The sequence below is a fragment of the Diabrotica undecimpunctata genome, chromosome 4 (assembly GCF_040954645.1).
Source record: "Diabrotica undecimpunctata isolate CICGRU chromosome 4, icDiaUnde3, whole genome shotgun sequence".
In the NCBI taxonomy this organism is placed as follows: Eukaryota; Metazoa; Arthropoda; class Insecta; order Coleoptera; family Chrysomelidae; genus Diabrotica; species Diabrotica undecimpunctata.
In genome coordinates this window covers 137,581,908-137,602,681 of record NC_092806.1, presented here as the reverse complement: position 1 = coordinate 137,602,681, position 20,774 = coordinate 137,581,908, and the positions used below count along the sequence as shown (strand labels likewise).

Sequence of the window (20,774 nt, the reverse complement as noted above, 5' to 3'; positions counted from 1 at the left end):
TTTTTTTCAAAAAAGAAATACCAAACCTAAACAAAATTTTACAAGAAGTTAGAGACGACCCGGATTTGCCTCATATCGGACGAACTAAATTGTGGCAAGTTTTAAAAGAATTAAATTTCCGGTGGGAGAAATCAGACCGAAAATCACTTTTGATTGACCGGGAGGAGAAGATGATGTTGGAGAAGAAATTATCTAAGATTCATACGAAAATTCCGGGCTGAAGAAAGGCCCATCTTCTACCAGGATGGATGAGTTAACAAGTCATACTCTAAAAAAAATTTGGTCAGATAAAAATATATTAAGCTCCAGGCAAGCCTTTATGGAAGGTTGGTCTACTGGTATCTCCCCACCTTCTGGTAAAGGCAATAGATTAATAATTTCTCACATTGGCAGTGAAAAAGGATTTGTTAAGCATGGTTTGTTGGAATTTCATTCCAAAAGCACAAAAGACTATCACGAGGAGATTACAGCTTATGTTTTCGAAGAGTATTTTGAGCAAATGATTGAACACATGCCACCAAATTCAATTATAGTATTAGATAATGCACCTTATCATTCACGACTAGTAGAAAGACTTCTAACGAATGCGTGGAAGAAACAGGACATTCTTGACTGGCTGCGGAATAAGTATCTGCCTTACGAAGATGGAATGGTAAAAGCAGAACTTTTAAAAATTGCCCGGCAACACAAATCTAAGTTCAAGAAATACGTAGTTGACAAAATGGCGGAAAGGCGAAACATCACAGTATTTAGACTTCCACCCTACCACTGCGAAATAAATCCAATTGAACTCATTTGGGCACAAATGAAAAGTTATGTGGCTAGAAAAAATACGTCATATAAAATACAAGCTGTACGTGAATTGTTATATGAGTCTTTATAACATATTATAAAACAAAACTGGAAAGATGCAGTAAGACATGTAATAGAAGAAGAACAAAAAATGTGGGATCTTGATAACATAATTGATGCGACCGTAGAGATTATTAACCTAATTATTAACCCTCAAGACGACTCGGATTCCGAAGTTGATTCTATTTATTTTGAATTTGAATAGTTTTCTAATCGTAATTATATAAGGTAAGTAATAGTAGTTGTAATCGTAAGGTATTAAAGGGGAAAGGCGCAAAATGTCGCCTGTCAAAATGTTCAATGTGTTTTAAATGTATCCATTTTTTTTTTTCAAATCCTGAGAAAAGTAAAAAGCATTTTTGAAAAATTTAAAGGCAGAATGAAATATTTTTTAGAATAAATAAAAAGTTTCTTTTGCATGCAATATTTTCAATTAAAAATTATACTATATTTTCTCTTTTATTATCACCCCTGTTACATAACATATTAAAATAAACATTGTAGAAGTTTTCAGGGACTTTCTGCCCTGAGTAATAATGTAATCTTTCATTCTGCGTTTAAATTTTTCAAAAATATTTATTAGTTTTCTCCGGATTCGAAAATAATGGATACATTTAAAACACATTGGAAATTTTGCCAGGCGACATTTGGCGCCTTTTTCCTTAATTAAATAAATGTATTTTTTACAAATGGCAAGAAACTTTTTATTTTTGAATAAAATAAATAAGTTTTATTAAAAAATACAATTTACATAAGTACAATTTAAAAAATGTATTTATTTAGTTCAAATAAATGTTTCAATCATATATTCTACGACACTGGTCGTTCATCTCTAACCATTCAAAATATCCCCGTAATAGGATTATAAGGTATTGTATTCCTTCAGATATAAGGTGGGTTAGTCGAAAACGTCTTAAACCGTCAGTTTTAGGTTGGTTTTTACTATTATATCGTATTACCTATCCTCTCTGTATTTCAGTTTTCTAATTAGGGTTAAACTTGTAGTGAGCTATCAACAAATTGTGAACCGACTATAGGTAATACATTTTTGACGCCCAGTAAATATTTAATTTGATTCTTTTTTCTAGTGCTCTAATAAAATTGAGACTTATTAAGTACGTAATTAGACCGTAACATTTACTTACCGTATATTGAAAGATATTTTAAAATATTTAGAATTTGTGTGCTGCTTACCTGAAATAAAAACAAAAGTTTGTTTTAGAGTTTATGGGCCAAAATTATTTTACCATCCACCAGCCAAGAGGCAGGTGGGTGGCAATTTGAACAATTAATTTAATCGAAAAGAAATTTTTATTTGTCAAATAAACATTTTTTCTTTATTTTTTTTTGTAGCAGTACCCAAATTGTATTTTGTATTAAATAAATTACATACAGACTCCTTGTTGCCTAGTAAATCAGTAAATACACCAGAGAGAAAACACTACAAAAAACAACAAAAACAACGCACCAAGAAGATCGGATCGGCTCAAAAATCTCGTGGACAATCGCAACGTACAGCGTGGACCCAGTTAATTTTAAGTAGATAATTATTATACTAGTATGCACTAATTCTGATTTTATGTTTCAGGCATCCTACAAAAAAAAATCCAAAAAACACACAAAAACGGCTTCGGCCAACAAAAAAATCAAAAAACTACTAACAAAAACCGGCGCAAGCCACAAAAAAATAATAACAAAAACCATTAAAAACCCGGGCACGTAGGGCCCAACCTCTTGAGCACCAAGTCGCCGAACTGAGCCTAGCTCAGAGCGGGGACTTAAGGCCCAAGTAAGCAATTTTAGTTCGCGGATAAGCCACAGTAAGATAACAGGATTATAGCGACAATGCACTGTCCTGAGTTTTGAATTTCGTTGGAAAACCATGCTGGAGTTCTATTACCCAGGACTCCCACATGAAGAGCATTTGGCTGATAGTTGTGCCCATATCGCGCAACAGACTGCTATAGGGGGGAAAGGGATGGTCTGGAGCATTGGAGCGCGGTGGAGTAACTCCTGTTTTTACTCGATTTAAAACACCTCGTTCCAATGAATTGTTACACCCGAACGTAATTCTTATGGGCGAACATGTCTCACAGGCTGGGTTTAATTAAACTGCTTGCTTGCTTGTGTAAATTAATTTAATTCAAAACGTAAATATTTTTTGGCCACCCTATATAAATAATTATGTTAATGTTGGTAAACAATCATAATTTAAAAATAAAAATTTGCCTATTTCGAGAAGATTTATCTTCATAGTTCCATGTCTCTAGCAATATATTGTGACTTAACATTTTATTCGTAACTTAATGCGTGGGATGCCAAGACGTGTTGAACAATTGATTGATTAAATAAATAAACAATCATACAGTAAGTGGTTTCTCACACTTTTTAACATTTTTCTTTATTTGTTAAATTCATCTTTATTTGGTAAAGAAATTAAAGTGTTTGTGCATTATACATTATTATACCTATATTATTCTGGTAATAAAATCCAGTACAAATATCAGCCTCAGGTCAAAAATCAATTTGTCATTTCTAAAAATATTTAGAGAACCCACGACTTTTGGAGGTTTCTGTATTATGAAAACAATTATCGTAACTCTTCCACATACCTCCAAAATTCTGTGGAAAAACACTTCAGTCACACTTTTAGATTACTTTCCACAGAAAACGTCCATCTATAAATTTCATTGGAGGTAATAATTTAGAAGCATATCGCCCATAAAATTGACAAAGTAGTCATTTCAACATTGAGAAGTTCTTACCTCACCTGCATTTCTGTCCGTAAAATAATAATGATCTTGAAACTGTCGACCTGTATCTTAAAGAGAAGATCGATTTTGACAAGGATATAAAAGAGACTATTTTATATCTTATCGAGTTTCCTTTTTGGTATAATGTTCATGTATATTTTACAATTATAGTACATTTGAAAATGATTGATAGCACAAATTTTGCACGTTAAATAAAACCCAATATAACATCACAATACACTAACGGAGATTTTCTAAAATAAAATATTCAGCATTGTTCTGAAAATGTTTGGGTTTTACCTAAATTTTTTAGACAGATCAATTTATTTCAAGTCTTGTCTTAACTTTTGTAGTCATTTTAATCAACAATGATGTAAGTGCATAATCTCTACAGGTACAAAATATTTACAATTTCCAATAAGGAGAGGGTCAATTTATAAGCCCCCAACTTTCTTAGAAAGGATTAAAATTTCCAAATTTAATTTCCATTAAAGCGACAGAACGTGTTTTGCAGGTTGTAAACAACTTTAGTTAAGATTAACATGCAGAATTGTTATTTCTGTGATAAAAAGCGATATAAAAATAAACTTGTGTAGTAAAAATGTCACAAACGTCTCATTTTACTCCTGTGAAATTAAAGTGTCATTTAACCGTGCCAATAAAAACTTAAGTGTTAAATGTACATGATGCTCTTGTACATGAACATTTTTACAGGAAGAAAACCCATTCATATACTATATTGTGAAGCAATCGATTCGAAGAAAAGTTCATTCATTTTATTTACAAAAAAAAAATCCTACTTTGGATAAACTTAAGACATTAATGAAGACAAATCTTTGCCATTAAAAACAAAAGTTTTTAGTGTTTTATTGTTAGATAAAAGGAATTTCCATCAAGTAACGGTCGAATCCATTACTTTTTACTAGAAATGTAAGGTTATTATTGTTCTGAAGCTATTTTGTTATGGCATCTTCAAGCAATTACGTTATAATGTAGCATTTGTAAGTTCCTTGATATATATTGAAATCCCCTCGTATATGTATTAAAACACCAAAGTATTTCAGTTCCTCTTAGCGTCGCCGAGTTAAAATAAACCATTTTAGAGTTTGTTTATATTTCACCAATACGTTTTTCCTCGGTATTTCTTTTGATCAAAGCAGCTTTTTAGATATTTTGCGCGTTGCAAATAGACAGACATATTCTCTATAATATAGTATTTTTGTAGTGTCCATTTTTGTAACTGTTTGTGGTGATACAACAATAAATGTTTAATTTTTTTTCTTAAACCATTTCTAAAGTACATTCGTTTAGCAAATTCCCATATGTAAACATGAGCACGTGTTGATATTCGCCGTCTCATTTGTCAAGAGGCTATTAAATATAATTTATTACCTTAAACCAGACATATTCTCATGTTATAGATTCAAACTTGCCAGCATTTTAAATTCAAATTGTATCGTGTTGATTTTTAAGTTAATATATTGTGTTATATTTATGTTATAGTTATTGTTAAGTTATTTACTGTTCGTGTTATTTTTTAGAGTTTAGTTTAATTGTGATATAATGATTAAATTTCAAGAAATTCTTACACTAACAGTTTCAAAAGTAAATATTTTTAAAAATCATATAATATACCTCATTACGACCCTATTTGGCTTTCACGTGCTTCTATTGACAATTGGAAATTTGTAAAATGAAAACGGTTTAATTTATTTTCGATACAATTTTCCCCCAAAATAATTTGTCTCTCAAATATGTCGTTACAATTTGTCACCTCGAATCGGCGTCCTTATTTTAAATAGCTAGAGGTCCATTGTCCATTTGTTCCAGGAGATTCATGTAAGTACCCCTTTGTTTCATTTTTGTAGCTGTCCCAATCCAACCCCCTTGCCATTCAACTTATCCACGACCTAGCTACTCCAAATAAACCCTGAGTGCCGTTCGCATAAGTTTCGTTTATTTTGCTTGCCCTATCTCCACCCCCAGTAACTTCTGTCCCCAATTTTCAACCCCCCATAGTAATACCCTATGTGGTAGGCAAAATAATCGTTACAATAATATATGCAATATATACAATAAGCAAGCGTTCTCAATTAAAAAACGATTTCCGAAGTGGAAATTGAAACGTCAATAAACTTATTTTGAACTTTAATTGTGGCTTATTCCAATTAAAATATTAAAAAAAATTCCAATAAAATATTATAAAAATCCTTTATAAAAGGTATATAATTTAAAATCCCTTTCGGGTTACATCGCAGAACCTTTTCGGACTAAAAAGCCCATCATCAGTATTTTGTTACTCGATGCACATGAGTTAAATCACTAAATACCTGAGTAAAACCACTTTAGATGGTAGTACATTTAATATGTCTTACAAATATTAATGGGCATTTATTATTCCCCATGGGACTCCATACGAGGTAGGAGTATAGTCGGTTCGCTATATTTACGCGGGTTTCGGATTAACAAAATTATGCTAATGACTCATTGATAACCAGTTGCAGTAAACGACTTCCCAGAAAATTGGGTAAAAACTGCATTAATGGTCATATTTTAAAATACATTAAAATAACATTAGGGTAGGTATAAATTTGTTACAATATTGCAGTTGAATTGACTCTTTACCAGTGTTGACATTGTATGTTTGGTGGAAATATTTAAAAATGCCTACACGTGTGTTAGATGTAGATAGTCTAATTTGTAGTGTACATAAGTATTTTACGGATGAAACAGAAAATGGCGGTCCTTTAAAATCGGTAATGTCTGTTCAACAACGCGTATGTGATGCTCTAGGAAATAGTGAAACCAAACTAAGAGGAGTATTACAAAATCGCAATAATGAACGGCCGAAAGAAGATCACCGAAAACCTCGCCTATCATTGAAAACGAAAGATATTCCAGATGGAAAAAAATTTGAAATTCGTGATACCATTTATCGAATGCAAGCCAACAAGGAACATGTGACCTTAAATACAATTCTCTCGGAATTAAAAGATAGAAAATTTGACGAAATTGGCAGAACAAGTCTATGGCAAGTGATACATAATTTGGGTTTTAAATTTCAAAAGGAGGATAACAGAAAAGCCCTTTGTGAAAGAAGTTCTGTTGTGCATAAAAGAATTAACTTTCTAAGAAAATATTCTAAATTAAAAGAAGAAAGGGCAAATTTTATATATTTAGACGAAACATGGATATTTTCTAGGGGTGCAACCAAGAGAATATGGCAAGATGATAACGTAAAGTCTATCAAACATACTGATGGAGAAGGGAAGCGACACATAATTTTACATGCAGGAGGGAAATCGGGTTTTATAGAAGGTGCTGATTTAATATTTTCATCTAAATCAAAATCAAGTGACTATCACGATAATATGAACACAGAAATATTTGTAAAATGGTTACATGAAAAACTTCTCCCAGGTTTAAGTGAGCCCAGCGTAATTATTTTAGACAATGCACCTTACCATTCTGAAGTATTAAACAAAAGTCCAACGAATTCTTGGACTGTTAATAAAATTAAAGAATGGTTGACAAAGGAGCATATACCATTTACATAACATATTTTAAAATCAGAATTATTACGCTTGGCAAATATCCAAGCAAAAACCAAAAACCTTTGTTGTGGATCAGATTATTGGAAGTTACGGTCATCAAGTTTTACGTCTGTCACCGTATCATTGCCAGTTTAATCCCATCGAATATATATGGGGAATAGAAAAACAATATTATGACAACCATATTGGGCCTAACGATTATAGCGACGACGCAGTTCGGGAAACTTGGCGAAAGGCACTTTCAATTGTAACTCCAGAAGTGTGGTGCAACTGTATACTCAAGTGCGAGAAACCAATAGAAGATTGGTGGACTCGTGAAAATAAAATAAACGAAATAAGTGAAATCATAATAACAATTAATGGTGATGACAGTGATGATGATGACGATTATGATATTTTTGATGATAATGACCGATTTTCATTTTTGCTGGCAAGTTAAATTTTTTTATTTTTCATTAGAAATTCTCTCTATGGAACAAATATACATAGACCATATTTTCTGTGTGAAGTGTAATATAAAATTATTATTAGGTTTATATTAGCCACATTAGACTCCATTAATGAAGTAATTCTCCTTATTATACTGTCAATTATATAAAAGATTTTCCATTTAATTTCCAGGTAATTAAAACTGGGTACTTACAATAAAATTTTTAATCCGAAACCCGCGTAAATATAGCGAACCGACTATATAAACAATTCCTTATAACTCACCCTGTATACCTGTAAACCAGAAAAAAAAGACGTTTTTAAGTACTGCTGGCGTATAATTAACCGCTTATTAGTTTTACCTGTGTAGTCATTGACAGGAGACGATCGTCGACCTTAAAGCAAAATACTCACGCTAATAAAGAAGTGAAAATGATGAAAATTACATGGACCAACTTTGGTAATGACGACTATATAAATTAACTTCCGTGGTTAATTATACTGTTTATGTTAATTTTTAGTAAAATAAGGTTTTCCTGTAGACCTATGTTTTTGTTATGTTGAACTTAATTCGTGGGTTATCATTTAACCTATATCTTTTACCAGTAGAAGTGTTTGTATTTTATTTTACAAAAAAACCTAAAAGTTTAAGAAAGTCATCTTTATTATTTGTTTATTTACTCTGACTGGCCTCTGAACCTTCTAAATATAAGCGTGACTATCAATACGTAAAAACCTATAGTACATTTGAAAATGATAAATAGCACAAATTTTATAGGAAAGGTCTAAATACAGCGTTTACTAATACATAAAAAACGTAGTAATTGATACCTTCTGATCTGAATTTTCACTCGACTTTAATATGAACACTCCGACAAACCTCAAATACAATACATCATAAAATGCAAATGAGCAAACCCCAAGGGATTAGCAATAACTGAACGACTCAGTGACAAAACACATAAATTCCTTAATATAAAAAACTAAAACGTCAATATTACGTACCCACATTAATCTTTGTAAAAATATTAAATATTGGTTTATGACATTTCATTAAAATTTAATAATAAATATACTTTGGGTACCAGCGTCATATAAGCTTATAATTATAGTAATATAAATATATAATTACATAACTAAATACACGTTGACTTCTTCCGATAAGGAGGCATCATCATCATAATCAGTTTATTAATTTCCCACAGAAATAATAATTGGTTCTATTATTTCCTCTATTAACATAGATTAACAGGATTTAGGATCCTGAACTATATATCTATCATATGGAAATCCGCATAGGTATTTAGGATGAAATACTCTCTACAGAGCCCGTAGAGAGAATGACAGTCGACAGTCAACACGGACACGCAAGTGAACGTGGTCAACATTGCAGCAATAGCGCATAATCCTGCCACGGTGGAATATGCAACCAAAACCGATCCCTCGGGCACGATCCTCCCGGGGCAATCAGAGTGACGAGCCTCGAAGAAGTCAGCACTTTTGCTGACTTTCAGAGGCATGCTCGTTATGATTGGCCCACAAGGTATTCAACAAGACAAACATAGAGGTCTCGAACCTTCTGGACTCCAAGTGCTGTGTGAAGGTCGTAGCCTTGGAGCCCAATGACACTAGAATGTATCCATATCCAGACCTGCTCACCCTTAAAAGAAACTTCGAGGTTTTGGAAAATTCCACTACGGTAGAAGGCGGGGGAGAGAAAAACTAAGACGGAAATGGTCATAAACTCGTGACCAGCACACCGGAACTCTGGCACTCTCTCGAGCGTGTCGTAGAAGAAACCAAATCCGAGGACACTGTGGCTCTTTACTACGTTACCTAAGGCCGGTAGCGAAACTGCGTAAGAAGGCGGAAGTGATCTTTGCATCCACCACAGGGACATAGGTGCAGATTTTCACCACGACCACGCGGCGAGAGAAACCTACGTACGGCTTTATCGTATCTAAAAAAGATACGATAAGATACGAAGGAAGAGCACATTAAACTCACTATCCAACAATAACTAGGCCAATGGAAGCCCAGCTTTACCGTAAAGCAGATCCGCCCCATGAAATATAATACTAAGGCAGTCACAGTCATCCTTAACGCCTAAGCGCAAGCGGCAAGGAAAATACTCGACTTCGGGCACCAAGCTTGGCCTTGCACGCTGCGAGGTAGAGCGGAGGTTTCTTAATAAAAAGATGCCAGCGATACTGGAACCACCCGCACGATGCGAAGAAGTGTGACGGTCCTGACCGCACCCGACTTTGTGATAGCTGTGGAAAAGAGGGTCATACCTTCGAAATGTGTAAGGAGTCCGAACACTGCGTAATCTGCAGAGAAGAGCACCGGATCATATCCAATAATGAGGGGCTATCATGATTGTGTCTGCTGGATTTAGGTCTCTACTAACCTCCTCATGTTTCCCGGTCTTGTGTAGCGTACGACCAATTTCGCTGATACGTTTTATACTGTTAGACCATCTTGATAATGGACGGCTGTTGCTCTGGAAAATATCTTGTCTTGGCATTCACTCGATGGTGCGTGTTATGTTATTTGTATTCTTTGGCGTATTTCTTCATTTGGAGATTCGGTATCTCAAGGAAATTCTTTGCAAACAGCGTTTCATTTTCCGCACGTATTTTTTTTATTATATTCTTTGTCAACGTTAGTTTCTTAGTCATAGGTAAGTAGTGACAATATGCAATAATTTTCGGACAAATATTTGAGACCATAACCAAACACAACCCAATTCAAATCCACACGACGAGAAGCTTACATATATTTACTGACATTTCGAATAATTACAGGCATTTTGGTGTATTTCTGTAGCCCTTTCTCATCATTTCCATGGTAAAAACTAAAAAATTTTCTACTATTTCTATATTAATAACAAATTTGTCACGACATACAATTAAGTAGCTAATATCCAAAATGTAAAGTTTTTTAGTAAGAAAAATCGCAAAGTTTTCTTGATCAAACGTCATCAATGTCTACAACTATTTTGAAAACAAATACTAAAAGGCGTTTGTTAGATTGATATTTACATCCTCGTAATTCCTATTTATTATTATTCCATTGTATTTGAACGATTTTGCCAGCCCACATTTTTAAAATCATTACCACACAAAGAGAAAAACCAAAACACGCTCTCGGTCTGAAGTTTCAATGTGTATTACATCACTTGATGTCTGTCCATTATACATCTGATTATATTGTTCTTTTTTAAACTTTAATGTTCTGGTTATACTCATGCATATTTCATGCTCAAAACAGCATTATTTTTACCTCTCGTATTGCTAGACACTTAAGATTTTTTATTTGCCAACACAGGACAGGCTTCAAACTTTTATTTATTAATGTATGCAATGATTTGATCTACCAATTTTTGGTAAACACAAATTCATCTTTATTTTATAGATGTGTGACTATTATTTTAACTATGACTTGTCTGAAAGTTATTATAGATCAAGCTCACTTCCTAAAGTAAGGTTTTTGTGATTAAAATAAACGTATGTTTTCATATTAAAACTTTGTTATTAAAATAGCATTCTAAATACATAAAATTTGTTTTCCAGTGTTTTCTAGTGTTAGTAAAGTCTAAATTGTCAATATTTTCTTAGCGTTTGTCTCTTAAAGTTCGGCTTTCTTACTTAGACTTTTCCACATGTTTTAAGTTAGATCCTAACATTATTTATCCCTAATCATTCATCCCTTTTCTTCCTTAATTTTTTCAGAAACTAAATATTCGACTTTTCACAGTGGATTATTTGCATTTGGACGCAAATGCTCGTTTACGCTCTTATTTTCGCATTGGTGCCACACTTTTTATCTGGTCTAGAATAATCCATTTCGTTTATAAAAACATTTTAATATTCATTTTATAAAAATTTTCATTCAAGGCTCTTTATTCACTGTTCTGGTCTTTCAGTCATGGTTCTGCTTTAGAAGTTCCTGCCATAACACAACACCTCTTCTTCAGCATAGATAAATCACCAAAAATGTCTCTGTGGAGCTGTCTTATTATATATGGGCATGTGCTTAACATAGCCCTGATCCACAGTCACAGTCATGGACATTATAATACAAGATAGACGAAACAGTCCCTGCATCTCTTTCTAATTTACCAAGTTTACGATGACGGACCTCAATGACCAATGGGAAGATCACGTAGTCGATAAACCCGACCCATTAGAAAGAAATGCAGGTACTGCTTTGCATCAGTTTTCTTTGTCGTACTGGGGCAACGCGTTGATATTGCAACAATCGGTCTATCATGTATTATATGTTTATGGCCACAGTTTTCTTATACCTGCCCTAATAAAGGTTAAGTAAATGATTTAATATCATTTTGAACATATGATGTAGCTGTTTTTTGGACTTTTATAAAATGCACATAAAGTAATGTCATTTGCAAAGGCGCCGATGATAATTCCTGTCTACTGGAATGTCACGCTACCTTGTCATATTCCGGATTATATAGGAAAACTATTGAATAAACCTTATCAAGGGCTTGGTTAACATCTAGGTGCATAGATACAATATTCTTTATACAATTTATAAAGGTTTTTATATAATTTGAATGATTTTCTGTGTATATGTTTATCTTGGATTCAATCTTTTGTATCTGGATCTGCGATAATCCTTTGTTGCAAATAGTCGTTAGAGGAGTTTGACGATCACGGAAAGCAAGTTTATTAGACGATATAACTTTAGTTAATTTGAGTTTTTTACTAATTACTGAATCATTATTATTTCAGCAAACTTAAGTTAGTGGGCTAATATTTTATTCCAACCAAACCTACTAGAATCTTGAATATTTTGCCTGTGTGAGTCAATTTCAAATAGGTAAAAAGGAATAAGAATAAGACTTACAATCAATTTATTCTACCACCAACGACCGGTTTCGCATACTATAATTTGCTATGCATCTTCAGGTCTTAAGGTACATGGTAAACTAAATGCTAAAATTATAAAAATTCCCAAATTAGGGTACTGGCTGGTAAAGAATATACAGCAATTATGCCAATATTATATGTGTGTGATTATTAAATATGACTTTAAAATTAATTGAACATACATTGAATGAATGAATCAATGATGAATTGATTGAAAAAACAATCTACGTAAAATTTAAATGAAATAAATAACTAATAAATATTACTTACATGCCGATACAAGATTATTATTATTGTTTTAGAAAACATGGTTCAAAATGTTATGGTAAAATGGTGACGGGTGATCATCGGTTTTACTGTAACTATGTAACAGATAGAGGGGAAAGTTCTTGAGGGAAAAGATATTAACAACTAAACTAGGAAGTAGGTATTGTGTAGATTGTTTGTTGAAATGAATGTGATGTGTTGTTATATTAATTAAAAGTAATTGATTTTTATTCAAGAGGTATATTTTGAAAATGTGTGTTAGTTTATTGAAATTTTTTATTTAGAACATGCAGCACAATGATAATATATAAAAAGGTAGATGTATAAGTTTCGGGTGTGCAATAACTCCAACTTATAATTATCAAATTATGACACTCCTTACAAGTGATGTAGTGCCACTAAGTACCCCCTTTTAAATTAAATGTCTGTTGTGTCTTTTTGAAGTGTTTTTTAATTTTAAATTTATTTGACAATATATCACAATAATTTCTGCCCAAATACAGACCAAATCTATTCATCATAATGTAACATAATGCTTATGTAGTTTCGAAAAACGTACTTGTGTAATAAAAAAACTAGTTTTAAACATTTTCGATCGTTTGAAAATTGTATACTATAGGTAATGTATATTAGGATCTAACAATAGAAATTCTGGTAGTGATCGGTCTGGTACTGATAAGAAAGTGATAAATTTTATTGATTTTATGAAAACCATAAAAAATGGTAAAAATCGCGCAACCTTTATTTATTTAACACCTTTATAAAACTGACGTCATTTGGAACAAAAGCTGCATTCTTCGCCTTTTAAAAGCATTTTGATTTTTGTCAATAGCACACTCTATCTATTAAAAAATATGGAATTTTTACTGTTGAGTCGATACAATTTATTTAAAATTGTTTTCTTGCGTGTTCAACTGATATTCAAAATTACCAGTCACTTCAAACGTTCTTTGTAAGAGAACCGTTATTCTACACAAAAAGTACTAATAAACATTTTTGTTCAAAATTATCCCATCTACATTTTTTATTTGAAACATTTTTTCTATGGCGTACCGATTTTTGATAAATAGATTTTCTCCGTTCCCCACCCCTTCGAGGTGGTTTTTTTGAGGGGGTAGCCGGGGGGCTAAAAGTGGTAAAATTTGTTACATTTTTTTGGGATCCCAAAATTGATATTACCAGTAAAATTCAGCTTGTTGCCAACTCACTAGAAGAGATAGAGTAAGGAATACTGAAATCAGAGAGCGTATGGGCATAGACATTGACGTCCTGGAAACTATAGAATGCAAAAGGCTGAAATGGTATGGCCATGTAGAAAGGATGAATGATCAACGATGGCCAAAGAGAATGTTACAGTGGATCCCCACCAACCGCAGGAAAAAGGGAAGACCAAGAAGATTGTGGAGACAAGAAGTAAAAGGTGCAATGGAAGATAGGGGTCTACAAGTAGATGACTGGAACGATCGCAAGCGTTGGAAGCTAGGGTGCGAGAAACGGCGGCAGCTGTAATAAACTCGTTATATATATATATATATATATATATATATATATATATATATATATATATATATATTCAGCTTGTTCGTATAATTTTTAGAGCTATTTTCGTCTCTGACCACTGGAGTATTAATGAAGCTAAAACTCCAGACAAAACTATTAAGTATTAAAGCCACTAAATGTGTTTTACGAAAGTTACTCAAACAGTTTTAATTTTGTTATATTTATGCCATTTGATTGTTTTGTTTCTCAATGCGATTTTTTAGCTCAAATTATATTTTTGTATTATATTTTTGTAATAATTTTCTTACTACCACATTATTATGCACCCTTTTTTATTTATGTTTAACTTTAAACAAATACTTATCAATTTTCTCTAAAAACCGTATATATTTCATTAATAATGTTAACATATTTGTTTAGAACAGTAAGTTGTTTTCTAAGTGTTTATATACTGTTGCGCAATAAATTTGGTGGTACTGGTATTTGGAATTCTTTTCATTATTTTTATTTAACATCGCACCATCCATAAATTTTAATCTTTTTAGTATATTTCGATTAAATCTTCCGCCTCTACAAAGGGTCCTTGCGTTCCTTTATTTGATCAAATGTTGGCCCGACCCTGTCGCTTTGGTCAATATTGAAATCATTGGAGCGTTACTTTATAATGTGAAAAAATGAATACAAGAAAAACTGAATTCGAATCGAATGCGATTCATTCCATAAAAGGTAGTGTATTCCATAAATAATTCGATTTTTGTCGTCGGCCGTTCAGGTTTTGCGGTTTTAATACTTTCTGGGCAGATCTCGTATTCCAATAAATAATTTTATTACGTTGATAAACAAAATTCAAGCAACAAAATTAAGTACTACCCATTGAGTTGAACAACGATATTGTTGCCATGTATTTGTGATATTATGGTGAGGTTATAGTTTTTAAGGATAACAACAATAAATAAAAACAACAATAGTCCCCATTAAAGTTTTTTCACCTGAAGTCAAAGTTTTTTGGCAAAGTTGTTATAAAATTATTCTATCCATGTGAGGCATAAACTTACCGGTTATCTATAGGTTGTAGAGCTACCGCAAAGAGTTTCGCTAGGTCGTTACGTTCTGAATGACCAACTTAACAGTTCTGTCCTCCTTAACCTATTTCATTAAAGATTATAAAGTGTAGAGATATGTATTATACCAAAAATAGATCACTTGAGAAAGGCACTCTACCGAAACAGCTATAGTGATAAGATATAATAAATTTTTGTGGAAGTTTTGAAAACCAAGTTTTCAGTGTTTTATTTATTGTTATATAAAATGAATTTTCATCAAGTAACGAACGAATCCATCGCCTATATTTATATGTCGAAACATTATTCTAAAGCTTTTTGTGGCACATACGTGTTTCAAATGAGAATAAAAATAATAAAAAATGGGAATGTGACACATTAGTAGATGAGAATGATAATTATATTAATGTAATGTAGCTAAGTATAGCTAAATATCTAGACAAAGATAGCAGTAAACAATAGAACCAATTATTATTTCTGTGGGAAATATGAATGAAAATGATGCCTCCTTATCGGAAGAAGACAAGTTATCTATTTAGGTATGCAATTATATATTTATATTACTAATTATATATGTAGTAAGTGTATATGACGCTAGTGGGTGATTGGAAAAGGGATAACATTCCAAAAATATAGCGAATTAAAGTGAGATAGCCATTTTATGAATATTTGTATCTTCTATTGGCTGAGCGTAAAAACGATAATATTACTGGAATATTATCGTTTATCCGCGCAATGTGAAAAAGTGTCGCTTAATAACCTTCGGAGTCTGGAATAGACATCTAAATTTGACATATAAAAAACTACAAGAAATCAAAGAGACCAGTAAGGAGACAAATGACGTTGGAGCAATAGTCTTTGATTATATGCAAAACCTTCCCCTTCCTTTATTGGCAGTTCAAGAAATGTTTTATTTACGCAAACCCTGGTATTATGTTTTTAATGTCGATAGCCTTGACCATGATATATCGATGTTCTACACATACACAGACAATCTTGCATGTCTTTAGCGATGCATGCACAGGACAAAACCGTAATCACACTTTAACCAGGTTGTTTACTGCACTGACAGTGAATAGTAGATTTCAAGAAATCCATCAATATTTTCCAATACGAGGTCATATAGTTTCTTGCATTGTGACAGAAACTTCTCAGTTATTAAGCACTCTTTAAAAAATTTAATAGGATTTATTCTTCTGATCAATACAACAAAATCATGGTCTTTCAAGAAAGGGAACAATAATAAGTTCCAAGTAAAACGGCTAACAAATACCGATATAATGGATTTCAAAGATGGTGGCCACAATATTTTAAAAAGACTGTCAAAAAAAACAGTCATTTACCATAAGCAAATACAGACATTTTAACATATACCCAAACAATGAAAGACTGTATTAAGGCGTCTGAATCCATTGATGGTTTCACCTATGATCTTTTTAATACGAAGAAACAAGATAATGTAAACCTTCCCATCTCGAAAGCATACAATGGCAAACTTCCCATCAACTCCAAGAAGTTAGAAGACGTTGCCAAAATAATACATTATATGCCAGAAGACGACAAGGCCTTCTATGATGATACAAATCCTACAACAAATAGAGAGAACAGTGACCCTGAACACTAAAAAGAATATAAATGCCATTCGTTTCAAGTTTGTTTCTGAAATAAAAATTAGTTCTTTATAAATGCTCTGTTTTGAGTGGAAAAAGGATAAGATTTTTGTACTTTCAAATATCGATAACTACTTACTTACTTAATAGGCATGGACTGTGAGTACTTTGGCATTAAATGTACCTTGTCAAAGTACACAAATGTTCAATACAAATGTTTTTAGTAAAACTAGCGGCTTCGGTGCAAAACAGTTTTTTATATTTTCTAAAAACATGGTTCACAGGAATGTTATCCTCTTTCCAATCAACGCTTCATATTATTTTTAAATGTAAGGAAATGTCTTAAACCAATATTTAGTATTTTATAGAAATTAATGTGGGTACGTAATATTGACATACTTATTAGTTTTTTTTTTATATGAAAGTAATTTTATGTTCTCCATCACTAAGGCCTTCAGTTATTGGTTAATCTCTTAGGGTTTGCTCATTTGCATTATAATGATGTATTGTATTTGAGGTTTGTCGGGGTAGTCATATTAAAGTCGAGTGAAAATTCAGATAAGAAGGTATCAATATTATTACGTTAATTCTGCATTGACCAGCCCTGTATTTGGACCTTTGTGATAAAATTTGTACTATCAATAATTTTCAAATATACTATAGTTCCCTATAAGAATTTTGGGCTTATTTTATTTTAAAACATTGTTTTTCAATTGTGCTTGTGCTTTCAATCGCGTTTCAAAGAAGCGCATTAGCTAAGGCGAAAAGCACGTCAGAGGTGTACTTATTCAAAAATCTATAACTATAGAGCGGTAGTTATAGTCATTAACATTTTTTAAAAACAATGTTTTAAAATAAAGAAAGACCAAAGTTCTCATAGGAAACAAACTGATAGAAGGTTTGAACTTAATCTTGACACATATAATGAATGATTGAATATGAATTTTTCGTTTTTTTTAGCTTTAAATCATTGTTTAAAACTCGACTAGAAAAACATTGCAATAGACCTTTTTTGTTCAAAGTGATCCAAAAGATATAAAAAAATTCTATTGAGTCAAAAAATATCATTTATACAATTGGAGATATTATTACTGATATGCAGGGAAGATTGTGTCACTGGACTAATTACATCCAAAAGCTATTTAATGATGAAAGAGAAGAACTATCATTAGAAACCACAGAGGATATCGGACCACCAATATTACGGGAAGAAGTCATCTATGCCATCAAAAACACAAAACAAGGCAAAGCTACCGGACCAGATAATGTATCCATTGAATTATTAAAACTCAGTGATGAAGATGTTATTGATGTAAAGGTTAAACTCTTTAATCTAATATATCAGACTTCCACAATCCCCAGTCAATGGCTGCAATCGACCTTTGTGGCAATACCCAAAAAGTCAAGTGCAATATCCTGCTCAGATCACAGACAATAGCTTTAATGAGTCACACACTTAAAACATTTTTGAAAATAATACACAGCAGAATTGTTGAAACTCTTGCATATAAAATTAGTGACACACTATTTGGCTTAAAAAATAGTATGGCACAAGAGATGCTTTGTTCGGCTAAATGTGCTGGCTCAGAGATGCATGAATATGTAGATATATTTTGTAGATTTTAAAAAGGCATTTGATTAGAAGAAGAAGAAGGTTAAACATAGAAAACTTAAAAAAATATATTAAAAAGCAAAAATATTGGAATGAAACTGCCAAGGTAAGAGTTGAAAACCAGAACACTCGAGATATCAAAATACAGAGAGGAGTCCGCCAGGGTTGCGTACTGTCACCACTACTCTTCAATGCCTACAGTGAAGCGGTATTTAAAGAAGCGCTGTCAGATTCAATAGAAGGTATATCTATCAATGGAGAAGTTTTGAATAACTTGCGTTTTGCAGACGATACAGTAATAATGAAGGATAACAGCAATGATTTACAGAACGTAATGCAATGATTTAATGAATGCTGTCATGAATACGGACTAAGGATAAATTTCAAAAAAACTAATTGCATGATCATGTCTAAATCAGGAAAGCATCCAATTGATTGTTCAGGATACTATATTTGACTGTTGAGGATACTGTAATTGAGAGTGTGGATACCTACAAATACTTAGGAACATGGATAACATCAAATGTAGACCAAATCAAAGAAATTAAGACATGTATTGAAATAGCACGTGCATCATTCTTTAAACTTAAAAAGTTTCTTTGTTGTCGGGATATAAGGTTAGGACTACGCCTAAGAATGCTTCGGCATTACGTATTCACTACTCTCCTTTATGGCTTGGAAGCGTGGAACAAGTGCATTAAAATAAGTTGGTCGCCTTTGAATTGTGATGTTACAGAACAATCATGGACTCAAAGAATGTCAAACGCAGCAATTACTAGAATAGGAAATGAAGCTGAAATAATATTGACTATCAAAAGAAGAAAACTTGAGAACTTAGGTCATTTTATAAGAGGGCAAAGATACTCATTATTGCAGCTTATTATGCAAGGCAAAATTCGAGGAAAGCGAAATGTGGGAAGACGAAGAATAACGTGGCTTAAGAACTTGGGGGAATAAATAATAACTATTTTTTCGCATGAGCGACTTCTTGAAACTTATTCTGGTCTGGGATGTCTCAGAATCTGATTATGCAAAAATAGTTCCTGGTAATATTTTCTCGAACGAATCCGAACTTTTCGTCTTATCTACATAAGTCGACCAACTGTTTGTGCTGTGTGTAGTCTCGCTTTTCTTGACCGTGGATTATCTATTCTGGATAAAAATATTGAATATCTAATAATCTATATCATAAGAACTGAAGTTGTTTTAATGATATCTCAACTGTTGTTCTTTATCTCTGACAATTTTTATTACTTTTATTTCTATTATTCAGCTAGATTTAACACAAATTTATAGAAATGTCTAATATCTTTCATATTAATTTGATTAAACTAAATTGAAGGGGGCTTAAAGTTACGCTGCATTCAATCTGTTTCTACATTTTTCTTAATTCTTGACTATTGGTTGTCTTTCATAAAGAGAAGCTGAGTTTTGACTACTGCTCCACGATGGCCAAAGACTGACAGCTCCCAGCTAACACTTTTGAAATTTTTTAAACATTTTACACACATAAGTGCGCTTAATACATTACCCCTTTTTTGTTGTTCACTATTATTTCTTTTTGTCTGGTAGTAACCCTTCAATATGATTATAAAACAGCATTTAATATAGGTAAACTTTACTTAAAATATTTAAACAAACGTTCATATGAATTGGATCCAACATCAACAATCACCATTAAAGAAAATTAATAATTACTCTAATTAATAAAATCATATATATGAGTAAAATACATATTTTTTAAAACGACGAAATAAAAAAATGTGTGGGACCCTACATAAAATCAAAATTTGAAATCGGGAGAAACCAAAACTTTCGAAAGTTTTTAAATGCTTACTTTTTATTGAAAAGCTCCAGAAAATACCATTCACTAACAATAGAAACAATCACAAACTAACACAAAAATAAACTTAAATTTTCTACTTTTGCCAAAAGTTTATCTCCGCACTCTCCAAACTTTTCGACGCACAATCTCCCTCGACAAAGTCGTAGCAGCAACTAGTGTGAGTGTGTAAAACACAGAACGTAAAACGTGAAGGAAGCTCTGAATAGCGGATTTTCACGTCATTTGCACCGTTATGTTTTGGCTCGTTAATGATGGCGACACCGCGGTGGTTTATTAGATTTTCCTATTGTTTCATACATTTTTATGTTTTTGTGAACGCGGAAGTGTGTGCATATCTCCGTTGAAATACTAAAAATTCAAGTTAGATATCTTTTATAGGGTTGAAGGCTCATTAT

General features: G+C 32.4%; 1 protein-coding gene across 1 annotated transcript in view; it reads right to left on the bottom strand.

The window, feature by feature from the left end:
- The window catches only part of SP1173 (major facilitator superfamily domain-containing protein SP1173), a 184,572-nt gene extending 164,029 nt beyond the window's left edge, over positions 1-20,543 (bottom strand). The window contains exon 1 of the mRNA XM_072530382.1: positions 20,371-20,543. The gene's annotated coding sequence lies outside the window, so the exon portion shown is untranslated. The remainder of the gene's footprint in view (positions 1-20,370) is intronic.
- Positions 20,544-20,774: the final 231 nt, after the last annotated feature.